Source organism: Pagrus major, chromosome 5 (assembly GCF_040436345.1).
Source record: "Pagrus major chromosome 5, Pma_NU_1.0".
Lineage (NCBI taxonomy): Eukaryota > Metazoa > Chordata > Actinopteri > Spariformes > Sparidae > Pagrus > Pagrus major.
Genome location: NC_133219.1, coordinates 21,891,825 through 21,906,032, shown reverse-complemented (window position 1 = coordinate 21,906,032; position 14,208 = coordinate 21,891,825). Strand labels below are relative to the sequence as shown.

The 14,208-nt window shown below is 38.9% G+C and overlaps 1 protein-coding gene across 1 annotated transcript in view; it reads left to right on the top strand.

The window, feature by feature from the left end:
• Nucleotides 1-14,208, top strand: part of LOC140996123 (transmembrane protein 132C) — a 202,207-nt gene that overhangs the window by 174,195 nt on the left and 13,804 nt on the right. The gene's annotated exons all lie outside the window — the stretch shown is intronic.

Here is a 14,208-nt window from a genome sequence, read left to right as displayed (position 1 = left end):
ACTTTCTCTCAATGTGCACACACAGGCACACGGGCACACAGACGTGGTGGTACACTGTTCACAGTGTAGTCTGCTGTTATAAAGTACCTACCTATCCATCATGATGAAGTAACAAGTGAGCCAACTGCTACTTACAGTATCAAGCATTAGTTAGCCAGCAATAACATAAACCTCTCCCCTTGATAAAGCATTAAAAATACCAATAACCAGAGTACCTACTGGAGTAAAATGTATGATATCGTATTGATATTACTAGTACTTGAGTAAAAAGCTTGAACTATCTGATATTAAATTTACTTAAGAATCAAAAGTAGAAGTAAAAGTAAATTTTATATATATATATTCATATGGAGTGGTGGACTTAGGAAGCTGTGATACATTTACTGTATACCCTAAAGGCCACTTCACCACATTTTGTCCACTGGAAGGGCATCCAAGTGGGGAACTTGGGTACTAACTAAAGCTATCAATTAACTGTAGTGAAGTAAAAATACAATATTTACCTCAAAATTTTACTAAAGTACAGTACTTGAGTGAATGTACTTAGTTGCAGTCCATCACAGCCTAATACAGAACCCGAACCAGTGACCAATTGCTTAATTGGCTAAAGTAGTACATCACTTAGTCTTGATGTAAAAGAGTACACAAAAGTCCTATAATCTCCTAAAAGTGGCTAAATTGTCAATGAACAGAACAGCCTGAGAAATTGGCAACTGTGCAATTTTACATTTTCTGCACAAACCCAACTTAAGCCTGCAGAATGCAAATGAAAATGTGACCAAACACAATCAGGTGTGGAGGGAAGGCAGACTGGGGAGGAACCCAGGTAACAGGGCCGGGCTAATTAAACAGATACAAGGCAGGTATGGAGTGAAAATCAGGCTGGTGAGGAGCACAAGAAAACAGGAGGGGAAACAGAACAATGAAAAAGAGCAAGACACCAGAAAAGCCTAGAAAACACACAGAACACACATACCATGAACAAAATGACAGGACCATGACACGGAGTAAATTGAGCCTGCCAGGTCTTGTCAGGAAGTGTTGCCTGGAAGTAATATATCCCTACATGTGTATAATGTTGTTGCTGGTGCTGTTGTGATTGCGCGCGCGCGCATGTGTGTGTGTCTGTCTGTCTGTCTGTCTGTGTTTGCACTGCTTATCTTAAATGTCTCTAACTAAGTGAAACTCCTGCACCTCTCTCCCACGGGCCCATGTTTGTACTCACATGCATTCATGCACAGATACATAAAATGACAAAGTAGATGAAGTAAACCTGACAGAGAGGGAGTGAGATGATGATAAACTGTGAAAGAGCATAAATTAATGGGACTTTGTGAGTGTTTACATGCTGTCGCAAAATGAGACACGAGGCCACACATCACGAAACACAAGTCTGATATTTATTTCAAGATGCTTCGCGTATGGCTCTTCATCAATAAAACATCAACATATTCATTTAGAGACTCAGACAATCTGCTGGATTGTGCTCCTTCCTCCTCTCTGCTCTGTAAAACATCAGTCCGTTGATGCGCTGCCGGCCACTTATCCAGTTCAGTTTGAGGTTACATGAAAAGCTGAGCGGCCTAGATGTCCTTTTCCTCCCAGACATGTCCTCCAGCTCCTCCTGGGGGATCCTGCGGCCGTCTCATGCTGGATGTATAATCTCTCCAGTGTGTTGAGGGTCTGCCCCGGGGTCCCCTCACAGTCGGACGTGCCCGGAATAGCTCCCCAGGGAGGCATCCAGGAGGCATCCTGATCGGATGCCTGAACAGTTTGATGCTGTCTCTAGTTCCTAAATTGCCTCGCTCTCCAGCCATTTCTCTTTCTGCCCTTCTTTCTCATGTTCGCCACGTCCCCTTTTGCACTCAGCCCATTTAAAAGTTGAGAAGTAAAAACACAGAGGAGGACAGAAACAGAAAAAAAGCAAGATAAAGAGAAATTGTCCCAATCAACTGCAGTACTGCTGCATTTCCCACTGCACTGCTCTCTCGTTAGCAGCCAGCCGTCTGCTGCCACTGCAGGGCTATTAACATCAGAAAGGCCTGGCTGTTGAACCGCTTTCGGAGAGGTTGAGCGTCTGGCCCATCCAGCATTATACCGCTGGTGTTTACATCCACTTAAGCCTTCTCACTAAATGTTATGAAACTACGTAGTGTAAAATTGAGAGGGCGAAAGGGGGCACAGTACAAGCAGGTAATCACCAGGATGACAAGCTCCATGTTGAACAAATAACAAGCTTAACAGACTTGGTCCACTAAGTCTGTCCTGGATGAAATTGCCTGGAGTACACAACTGTGTGACATTTGTGTCTCCCATAATAAGGTTACAAGTACTTGTGTTTGAATGCATTTCAACAGATATTAAGTAAAGCATAGGAAAGGCCTTAAGGCAGGTTTTATCTTTGTTTAAATGGCAGTTTGGCAGCCAACATAACTTTTGTTACTTGAGCATCTATGGCTTCTTCTCAACACTAATGCCATAGAATCAGCATTTTCACTGCACATACACAATAAAAAGCATCTGTTTCGTTCAGTTTTCATTTATTCTATATGTCTCTAACTGGAGCCACCACAGTCAGCATGTTTCAAATTCAATACCAACTTTTTAGAAAATGTATTGGATGGCAAACTTATTCATGCAGAAAATGTTATTGTAGAAGTGTCATGGCTCAAAGCATGCTAACCGAACAACTGCTGTACTTTGGCTCCCTTCCAGTGTAGATTTTTTATTCATGTATTCATTTTGGGGGCAATCAGAATGAGGGGCTGACAGTATAGATGTTACGTGAAAAGTATACCAGCCTAAACTGAGCCTCGCAACTTTCCTTTCCCATCTTCTACAGTTTTATTGGAGATCCAGCCCTTTATCATACCTTGTGGAAACATGGAGTTTTTATTTACAGTATTAATTTACCTAATGTCATTCTTGTTTTCTCTGTTTGACTTCCAGGATAGAAATCTAGTTTTGGGGAAGAAATTTCAATCAGAAGAGAAAAATTGACTGAGTAAGCTGAATAAACAAACTGACCTTAAAGGACAATATATTTTCATACTGTTTTACTTTGTTTGTATTTGGCAAACCCTGCCAAGTTTCCAGCTTAGAAAAAAGTGTTCTGGGGACCTTGTTTTCCTCTGAGAACAGCTTTATTATTCAGTTATTGAAAAAAATAATATTTCTGAGTTTGTTCATATATATTGTAAATATTAAATTCTGAGTTTGAATGCCTTCTCCAAAACTATATAGTGCCCCTTTAAATTGATTTTAATAGCGAGTCAGAAACAAGCAAAAAAGCCCAACTCTAAAAGCAAATACGGACACTGAAAAAAGCACACCCTTCACGCACACACCTCGGCCACAATAGGGCCATACAAATAGACATATTGGGGCCACTGTTGACTTATATCCCTATGCTAATAAGCATACTAATTCACACAGGGCCGGGAACTTTCTGGGAAAAAAATAGATACAATATCATCACTTCCCTTCAATGGACGCGTACAAAGACACACGTGCACACAAATACAAACCCACACTGAGAAAACCCTCCTATCTTTCTCTAAAGCCCTGTGGACCTCCCTGACAAAGACAGGGTAGTCAAAGAGACTCAAAGTGAGAATGTCTTTGAAGCAAATAGGGATTTTATATAAACTACATTTCATTGTCTTATTAGAGCAAGAAGGTAGAGAGGTAAGAACGAAAATCCTCTGGTTGCTGTGTTGTGTTACGTTGCTATTGACTGGCAGATACAGTTACACTGACATGAAGTCAGAAATTCCCCAAATGCAGAATATCGTCAAGAGAAGAGACGTAGTAATGAAAACTGGCTTCTGGAAGGAACAACATTGGTTAAATGCCACGGACACAAATATGCTGAGTGATTTCAATGCTTGTTTGTTTGGGTTTTTATTATAGTGGTCTAAATAAGCGTCAAATGATATCATTTTTTTTTTCTTTTTTTTTTTTCAATCAGTCGCCTTATATATGTCATTCTCTATATCTAGGTCCACCTCTCCCATCTCTGTAGGAATGTTCCCATGCAATAGTCCACTGATTTACATGTTTTTCAAAAGCCTGTCAGATGTCTTGCTCTAAGCTTTTGTAGTCTGCTTTCATGAATTCTAATGATTACCAATGAGGATGCTATTATTCTGTGGTCTCAGCTAATGGTAAAATAATTACACAATTATTTTGAAGTACCCAAAATCTTTTTACAACTGTGATTGGCTCCATGGGAGCAACAAAACCTTTGCAGTGCTTAGCTGTTGTTAAAAGAAACATAAAGGTCCAGTGTGTAGGATTTAGTAGCATCTGGCGCTGTGGTTGCAGATTGCAGCCAGTTGATTACCCCTCTACTCTCGCCCCAATATGGTGGCTACTAAAAATGTGAAAAACTTAAAGGGCCCTCTTTGTAGCCAATGTTTGGTTTGTCCGCTCTGGGCCACTGTAAAAACATGGTGGGTCGACATAACAGACTCTGCGGAAAAGGCTGATTAGAAAGCTAAGTTACAAACTACAGGATGTCGAATTTTAACCTTTGAGACTTAACAACTAACAGTCAGTGCTGGTTTCATGTAACCATGACCCTGATAGTTTCATAACATTAACCAACTGTTTATCATTATAAACATGACAACAAAGGTCCCTTAACTTAACTAAGTTGTATTTTTAACCCAAACCATAATGCTTTCCTCAACAAGTCATTGTTGTGCCTTTGACGACACGGCTGACGACATGTTGATCATCACAGATCATAACACCTACAGCATTTGTTAAATGACAGAGTGATTTACAAGACTGTTTAGTCATAACTGTAAACCTAATGGCATTTCCTTCCAAGACTCGAACCCCCCATAAATATCCATGCTCGTTATTTATTATCAAATGTGTCTGCGTTGTTATATACTGTTATATCAAGTTGAATTTATGTGCCAACACCATGACTGTCAATTCCAAATACAGCATTTAAGACTTTACCGAATGATGCCAGCTCCACCATCTTTATTAAATCCAAAAAATAAAAATCCCACCCACTAAAATGGAGAGTCATCATTTATCTTGTCTTTCGTGTCACCCTCTGGCTGTTTTCTCTCTTTAACTTCTCATAACTCTTCTCATTCTTTTTATTCCATTACTGTATTTATTTCTATATTTTTCCATTCACCTCTCTCTCCCTCTCTCTCTCTCTCTCTCTCTCTCTCTCTCTCTCTCTCTCTCTCTCTCTCTCTCTCTCTCTCTCTGTCTCTGTCTGTCTGTCTCTCTCTTGATTAGACAGTTTTATTGTGGAGAAAAGCAGAGTGCAAATGGCCATTAGAGCATTTTACTCGTCCCTTTTCCAAATTCAAAATGACAGGCCTAGTGATACGCTGCTAACTTGTGAGTGTGTGTGTGAGAGAGTTTTTGTGCATGTGTGTGCACCTTCAAACTGCTCCCTACATAAGCTGTCTATTATCTGAGCCAAATCAGAATAATATATGGGGCTACAGGCTGCTTGTGTGTGTGTGTGTGTGTGTGTGTGTGTGTGTATGTGTGTGTGTGTGTGTGTGTGTGTAAAAAAAAACACAGCCAAATATCTAAATGACAGCCATATGAAACTATGTGCAGAGGCGATTGGCCTAGTGTGGGTTTTCTTAAATGATGGACAGGTGGGAAGTCTAATCCCATCAGAGAGTTGGTTAGTCTGTCCCTCAGGGCCCGCCCCTGTCTACCGAGTGGGCCCTGATTGGATGATATGATTCTTAAAGTCAGATGGATTGGATTGCCCGAGGCAGGGAACAAGTGGAATGGGCAGAGGGAGAAGGAGTGAAACACACAGAGAAAAAGATTGCAAGTTGAAACCTGAGAGTGAGAGAGATGGATGGTTTGCGTTGCAGGGAGAAAATATACATCTGAGAGAGACTAATAGGGAAAATCCGGGACAAGAAGAGATAGATGAAAGACAGAGAGAGAAGTAACTGTAAATTCAGACAGATCACTTAGCTTGAAGGGAGATAAATATGGATTTAAATAAATGACTCTTGCTTGGGGATATCACCGGGAAATGGGGTTGAGTGGGCGGTTGAGTTTTTGGTACTTCTGAGTAGGTTTTTGAGAAAGGGAAGGGGAGTGGAGTGGAAAAGGGACGTAATAAGATGAGAGTTAATTCCATAGTCTGACTATTAGTTTTTGCAGCATTGCATAAAAAAGCTACATTTTTTTCATACGATGCTGCAGAGGTGCACTTTGCTCACTCACAACTTCATCGTCAAGTTCGTCAAGTGCCATAATATATGCTTAGTTTTGTTGGTTGGCTTAAAGATATAATATGTACAAATGCATTAAAATGTCTAAAAGTGACAAGACCTTTGATGTATGTCTTGTTGAGTCATGTACATACATTGTGTAGTTAAATTCAGGACAACTCTCAGTGAATTCAGTAGCCTACTCACCAGAGACTGGTACTTTCCTCTCTGCAATGTTGTTCACGAAGTAAAGTACATTTCCCATCCAGCTCCGGCTGGCAGTCAACATTACAGAACATAAAACGCTCGACAACGGAGGTCAGCACCTCGGATCACTGCTGCAGTCAGGTTGATAAACAGGAGTGAAGATAAATCCACTTTTTTAATCCTATAAATTTGATAATAATCTCTGAGCTCTCCTCCCGTCAGTAAACAGTTCTGGATCAGAGAAGGATCCGAACTGACTCCAGGTGTTTATTCTCCAGAGGGTCTGGCTCTCAGACTCTCTAGCCGGCTCTAAGCAGCTGAGCAGCTTGATGAAAAGCTCCCTTTGCGGCAGAAGTAGCAAATTGTATGTTTAAGCGGATAGAATGTAGATATAAAGATGGATCAGGCTGCTAAATATCTGCTTTTTTCTTGGATAAGAGACTGATTCAAAAGCAGCTTAGAGGCGCAAAACATCAGGTCAGAGAGTTGGATGGTGTTGACTGGCAGAACACCCACTGGATTTATAAAAGCATAACTTGATACCCATAATGAATTTCTTTGTGTGTATTGATAACTTCATCGATGAGAACAACATGCATTAAGAGGGACAGGGAAGCAGTGCTGTCACCTGACAGACTCAACATATTGTTCCTCACAGTCCAAACAAAGGAGAGATGTGATGTTACATTAGTTCAGTTAAATATGTTTTAAAGCAATGACAAATACCCGGTGGCAACAGTGGAACAAGCAAACTATTATAATGTAACACGAGCCGCAGGTGCTTCTCGACCGTCAGGGCCATTGCTTTTAAGGTCTGACGTTAAGAGAATAAGCAGAGTTTCCTTTGGGGGACGGCGCCGAAACAGCAGCAGGTGGTTTGACAAGTGCACAGCAAGAAGTGGGATTGTTACAAGGGTTGCGTGTTCAGGCACATCATATTGAGGCATGAGCATCAATTAACCTCTACACAAAAAGCAAGAATAAAACATGTCATTTTCTCTGAAACAAGCTGGAGGTCTGAGGGTCAGAGGTTCATGCATGCATAATGTCATATTTTAACCGTAGGCAGATCATTATAAGTCAGAGTATGTACTTGTAGTAACCGTTTCAGAGGAATAAAATTGCTGAAAAACTGCCACTCTGACAAAGGTATCTGAGCATAATGTTGCAACAGCAGAAAATATTTGGGGCTAATAGGGTGTTTGTATATAATGATGGGAAAGGATAATAGCTTTTCACACACAAAAAAAAATCATCATCCTGTTTTAAATTTGAAAAACGGCAACATTTTCTAAAAAAAAAACCAGCTTTAATACCATGTGCATGTTTTTTTTTTTCCTCACATAGCATCTCTGCACTATTGTTTGTGTGTGTCCCACCTTTGCATAAAAATGTGAATAGGATTCAGCCAGTACTTCCTACCACCACAAACTTTAGTCGAGCCTTAAGTCTTTTTTTTTTCATTTTTTTTTTGCTTGAAATGCTGCTGAGGAGTTAGGAAAGTTTTCATCAATTGTCTGTTTGTACACTTGTTGTGGTGCTGCTTGTGGTATCTGATGAAGGTGACGGCAGTTTCTTCCGGCCTCTGTGTTTTCAACACAGTCCTAACTGCTGAGATCCACACTTTTACTTTCTTTTTGACATTTTTTTCTCTCTCTACTTTTCCTTTGCTCTTCTTTTACCTCTCTCTGTCTCTTCAATTTTTTTCTCGCTTTGCTTTACTTCTTGTTCCCGCTCCTGTCTGTCGTGCTCTCTCTCTCTCTTTTTCTGTGTGTCTTGCTCAGAAACGGAGAGATTAAATCCATTCTTCAGTGTCCTCAAACCTCCAACTCAGCTGTTTACTTGCAACAACACCAATGCACTGGTTCTAAATCTGTTTGTTTGTGTTTCTCTTAGGTTTTGAATAAACACACATAAAACAGTAATTTAAGGTCTTGTAGTAATTACGGTTCACTTAAAATATTAATAGCTAACTCTAACTCTTCGATATTATGTTATCAAATAGTAAACACTCAAAGGATAGTTTATGAACTTTAGAACTTTCCTTATCTTTAAATTTTAAGGTTAAAATCGTGTTTATTATTTAAGGAGACTCACGAGGATTGTTTTAACCACAATGATATAAAGCTTTTTGAAGTTAAAACCTTCATGTGACGTTTGTGTCCTGCTGTCTCCAAACTGAATGTGACTCTCATATTTAGAAGTTGTTTCAGACTCCGTGGGGATAAACCTAATGTCAAAGTTGTTAATGTTAACGTTTCTTTTTTTTTTCTGCTCGGTTTTTTTTTCTCTGAGAACCATTAAAATTTAATCTAACGTTATACCCTCTGTGACAGAAACAGAGCAAACAGATGAAATATGAAGCCATTTATCTTGAAAAGTTATTTCACTGAAATCAAGGTGGTTTCACAGGCAGATTTCCCTAAATGTCAATTCCTGCAGCAATAAAAATCTTCGACTAGTATAAAAACACTGACGAGGACCATTCTGCATAATGCATACTTTAACTTTTGATATTTTAAGTACATTTTGTTCCCAGTATTTCTGTACTTTCACTTATACCTGACTTTTTATTTTAATGGAGTGTTTTTGTTGTGTGGTATTTCTACTTTTACATAAATAAAGCATCTAAATACTTTCTCCACCACTGGTCCCCAGCTGATGTTTGCGTTGTGAGTGTGTGATCTAGTATTCATGCATTAATTCTTTCTGTGTGTCGCCATTTCCACATCATGTGTCTGGCAGCTCTCGTGAATCTATTTTGGCACTTTGCTCCACAGTTCTGTGCCATGTGGACACACACACACACACACACACACACAAATAATACAGCAAAGAGAATCAAACAGAAGTTTAAAGAGAATTTAAATGGAACAAAAAAGGGAAGGGGGAAAAGAAATGAGAATTAAAAATGAAACAGACAATGAAACTAAAAGCTGCAGGAAGAGAAAAAATGCCATAGATATTTTTAAACACAAGAGCAAACTCTCTATCTCAGCACAAATTGAAAAGGTGGGTGGTTAAAGCATCATATAACTCAACCCTTTTTACCCTTTATCAATGCACTTTTTCACACTAACTGAAGCAGCTGCCAGGTCGCATCAATGCCTTGATGCTTTTGTTTTTAAACCTGCAATAATAGGCTCATGACCACTTGGGGCAACAGTCATAACCTGTGATCACAACAAGTTTTAATGGCAACCTTGTTAGCAAACGTTCAAAAAGTTTCTTACTTACATATTAAGCAGATACAGGAAGATTAGCGTTCTTCCATGTGTAATGGAAGTCCATCCATCACTGTTTTTGGTCTCCACTAACTCCTGAGCAACATACATATCTGGATCCAGTTCAGTACAAACGATAAGTGCATCTTTCCATTAAGAAAGACAGCATTCACATTTACGCACAAGGCACAGCAGCTTAACTTCACTTGATTATTGAAATTTCATGACACACAGACAGGATCTATCAGGATTTCATGTGGATGTATGTTCTGTGTTGTTACACATCCGGTCACTCACACACAGCTCAGGTTCATACAGTAAAATAGTTTGGAGTAAAGCAGCCGTCCTTCAGATAAATCCTGAGCTCCATCAGAGCTGTCCAAAAATGTTTATTTAAGAAGCAAAAAGTTTTACAGTTTTAAGATTTGCCACGATATTTGATTCAGGTGATATTACTGCGTGCATGGAAAGTTGTAAAATTCCTGAAAGCAGCCTCTCTATTCATTAAGGCTGAGTGTACGTGTGTTGTGAACCTGTCTCTGTAGGCTCATCTTACTATCTGAATAATGCACCCCTTTAAATAGCAGGAAAAATACCTCACCTTTGACTTTAGACCAATCACTTCATTATCCTGCATACATTTTTGTATTTGTACTTCCGTATGTGCAGTAGAATTAAATTAGCATTTTGTAAACTCAGATCTCCTATAAATATGAACTGAAAAGTTACAAGGGTATTTCTGCAAACGCTTCAAATTTTGGCAAACTGAACTAAAACTTGTGGGCGTTCAGTCATAGCGCAAAAGTAATTCAGCAAACCTGTGGCCGAAATTACAGACATGGACAATGGCTATAGTCGTAGTTCAAGCAGAACCATTGTGCATTCACTTGACTTCTGCTGTCTTATACCTTCATTGGAAACTGAACCCTCCGCAGTAACCAAGTGAAGTTTTCACACTGATTTACACCTGGAATATAAAAATGATTTGGAGAAATAGTTTGAGGCACCAACAGTCTAACATCCCTTTGATGTTAACAAGCGGTAAATCAGGTTTCAGAGAGAGAGGAAGATGAAGAGGGAGACGATGGGGAGGGAGGGCAAGGCGGAGACAAAAGAAAAAGAGAGGGTCAAGAGAGGAGAATAGTGGATGTTGGGGTAGATTTTAAAGAAAGTTAAAGGAAGAGAAGAAAAAGAAATTGAAAAGAGGAAGCAGAGAGGAGAAGGGTTGGGCACCTCTCCTTTTATGTTCGGGGAGCAGAGGCAGGGGGAAGAAAGCAAAATTGAAAGAAATTAAAAGGTGAGAGGAGAAAGAGAGGAAATGGTTTAGCTCTGATGTACAAAATGTTAACCTCTTTTGAGATCAAAGAGTTTTGTGAGGAAACCAGCAAAAATGTCACAACACTAACAGTGTATGGTCCTGAATGTGCTTGTACGTGTTTATCAGAGAAATGGGAAGTGTGATCTGGCCCAATCCCCAAAAGTAATAAGCTCAGAACCTGACAACAATCCTGAATATTTGGTATTATTACCAATTAGTTGGTGAGTGTTGAACATATTCTGCTATTAGCTCTGTTCCCATTTCCGTTATGTCATCAGAAAAGATATCTGGGCCTGGAAACAGCTGTCTGTAAGTAATGTGATAGCAGTAAGACATAACTATACATGTGCTGTGCAGGATAGAGAAACGCCATCAATAAATTAAATTGAGATAAGCAAAAAAAAGTTTGAATACCTCTTGGGAAGGGTTTGGGAAGTGAACGAAACAAATATATTGGTTTTTCACAAAATTCAAGACAAGTGAGACACCTTGTCTGGTCAGCAGCGTGCTACGAATGTGTATGACTGGATAAATATGAATTAGGGTGTTGCTGAAAAAGAGCATAGACAACAGGGAAGATTTTCCCTGCAAATCAATGTTAAAAACAAATACACACATAACAAAACAGACTAATGCAATGCATTTGCAGCAGGACCGAAGGGAGGGAAGGGCTAAACAACTCTTTGTCCGGAAATCTTCAGGTTTGCAAAAGAAAATGAAATGAGGTTGAAAGACATTGAAAGGTGAGACACACAGACAGTGAGAGTCAAACCGAGTGAGACGGAGAAAGTCAGACACAAAGGGTTACATGTTAAATGTAAGGCAGAGAGTGAAATAGGACAGGCTCGGGAGAAAGAATGAGGTGCGCAGGATAAGTGGACTGATGGCGTGTCTGATGTCTGATAGCTTGGAGAGATGAAAGAGGGTGTGGAAGATAAAAAGGGAATAAAACTGAGCGAGGGTGGAGGGATGATAAGTGCAGGGTAAAGAAAGGGGGGGGGAGTTATAACAGGAATGTCTGTGGAAATTAAAAACAAAGAATCAGAAATAATGAGGGGGTGGGACAGAGAAGAAACATAATGACAGTAAATATTTGCAACGCATTTGTCGCAGTCAGGATTGTTTTAGTTTTTAAGCTCTCAACTGCAGATGACCCTGTCAGAAAAAGTTGCATTTTCTTCTTCTCTTCTCATTTTCTTCTTGTCTTCTTCTCATTACTTTTAAAACATTTGGAAATGAATTCAATAAAACTGAAATTAAGGACTCATGGAAAGGTGTACAATAGCAGGAATAGTAGATGCCTTTGTTTTTGTTGCATGCTTGCTCTTTGGCTGCATCTCTAAGAGATATTTTGGGAAGAAAAAAACTTGTTTGTTGTGAAAAGACAATGTGGATTTGATTAGCGCTTGGTTTCACTGTGGAGCAAGACGTAAGATAATACAGTACATACAGTACTGAATATCTACCACATCACCTTGGCAAAAACCATAACAATATGCCATTGGCTTATGATCAGTTGCATGAATCCATTGTTGGTGAAACATGTGGGATGATTTGTCCAAAAAAAAGTCATCTCAATCAGTCACACAGTCAGACAAGCAAGGAGGGTGAAAATGAAAGTGACTAAAATCCTGGCTTTTCCATTGTTCTGCCTGTCAGATCGTCTGTAAGGGTGCTGTCCATTTTTTGAAACACAACCATAATAATCCTGTGTCTACAATCATTTTTTTGCACTTCAGTTGCAATTGAATTTGAATAATATGTTCCTAAAACTAGATATCTGCATTTACATAATTATGGAAACAGAAAACATGTGGTAGTGCTTTTAAGGACAAGATGCAACTTCTGTCTGATTGATAAATGAGTCATTTTCCCATTGAGAGGTAAACATATACTTAAACAGATTCAGTCTATAGTTTTTTGGTAATAACAAATCCATTGTTTTTTGTTTTAACATAGAATGATTGGGCTATTATGAAGACGCAAATGAGAGAATTAATTCAGTTAACTATTGTTGTGTATGAATAGACATCATATGTATGAACTCTGAAAATCTGAGATATGTGAAGTATTGCATTTAAAATCCTGGCGGAGTGTAAGTATTAAGTAAAAGGATTAAGTATTGTAAACTAAATCTATTAAAGTATCAAAAGTAAAAGTTCTTGCTCTGCCGTAAAAGGTCCTGTGACTGACATCTTATAGTCTTTCACATTATTTTGTTTCATGATACAGTGATGCAGCAATGTGTAAGCAATGTCAGGCCCCTCCTAAGGGTCATCAGATAAGTGTAAGGGGTCATGATGTGATTAATTGGCTAGAAAAGGGAAACAAACTCAGATCTTGAGTCAGTGTTCCTAGAAACTCTCCACCTTTGCAGACAATGTTATCAGAGCTAGGACTAACTCATGTTAAAGATAAGTGAAAAAAGAATCCATTAGTCTGTTTTAATTACCAGAAGTGGTAATACCAAGTTATTGTTAACAATAAGTCTTTACGCTTTAGTCCCAAGTCTAAACTTTGATTTTCAAACACGTCATAATCTGCTCTTCAACAAACGTAATGCCATTTTAACAACAGAACCAACTGGAATGTTGAACGAAGTTGTAATAGACGCTCACATTTTGCATACTGCAGTATCTTTTTTGTTGATGCACACAAATGAAATTGTGTTTGGTATCATTTTTTCCAACTGGAGCTCTGTAACATAACATTAGGTGTTAATGCTTTATGGGGTCGACTTGAAGTAGTGATTTTTTAAATACCATACTCTTTCCTCTTTGAGCTTGGGTGAAGGTATTTAGTCCAAGTCCAAGTGAAGTCATGAGTCATTGGTGTTAAAGTCCAAGTTGAGTTGAGTCTTTTTTTTTGTTTGTTTTGTTAAGTCTAAAGCAATTGAAATTGTGACCAACTCCAACTCGTGTGACTGAAGTTTACTGAACCATTAATTACTGAAAGTAATGACGCCATGGTTAAGATAACTGATAGTGTCTAACGTACAGTATGTAAATGTTGTTAAATGTAAGATTATATTATCCATAATTCCTCTCACAGAGAGAAGGTTTCCTTTTGCTTTCTCGCCCTCTTCATATTGTAGAAAAAGATCTCCCCCTAAATCCATTGGCACACTCTTTAAAATGCAGTGCAAAGGTTGCCAGTTTTCCCGTGGGTGTTCGCTGGTAATTATACTAATGTCTTTAAATTAATGTGATTCACTGATTTTAGAATGTTACATGTTGCACAT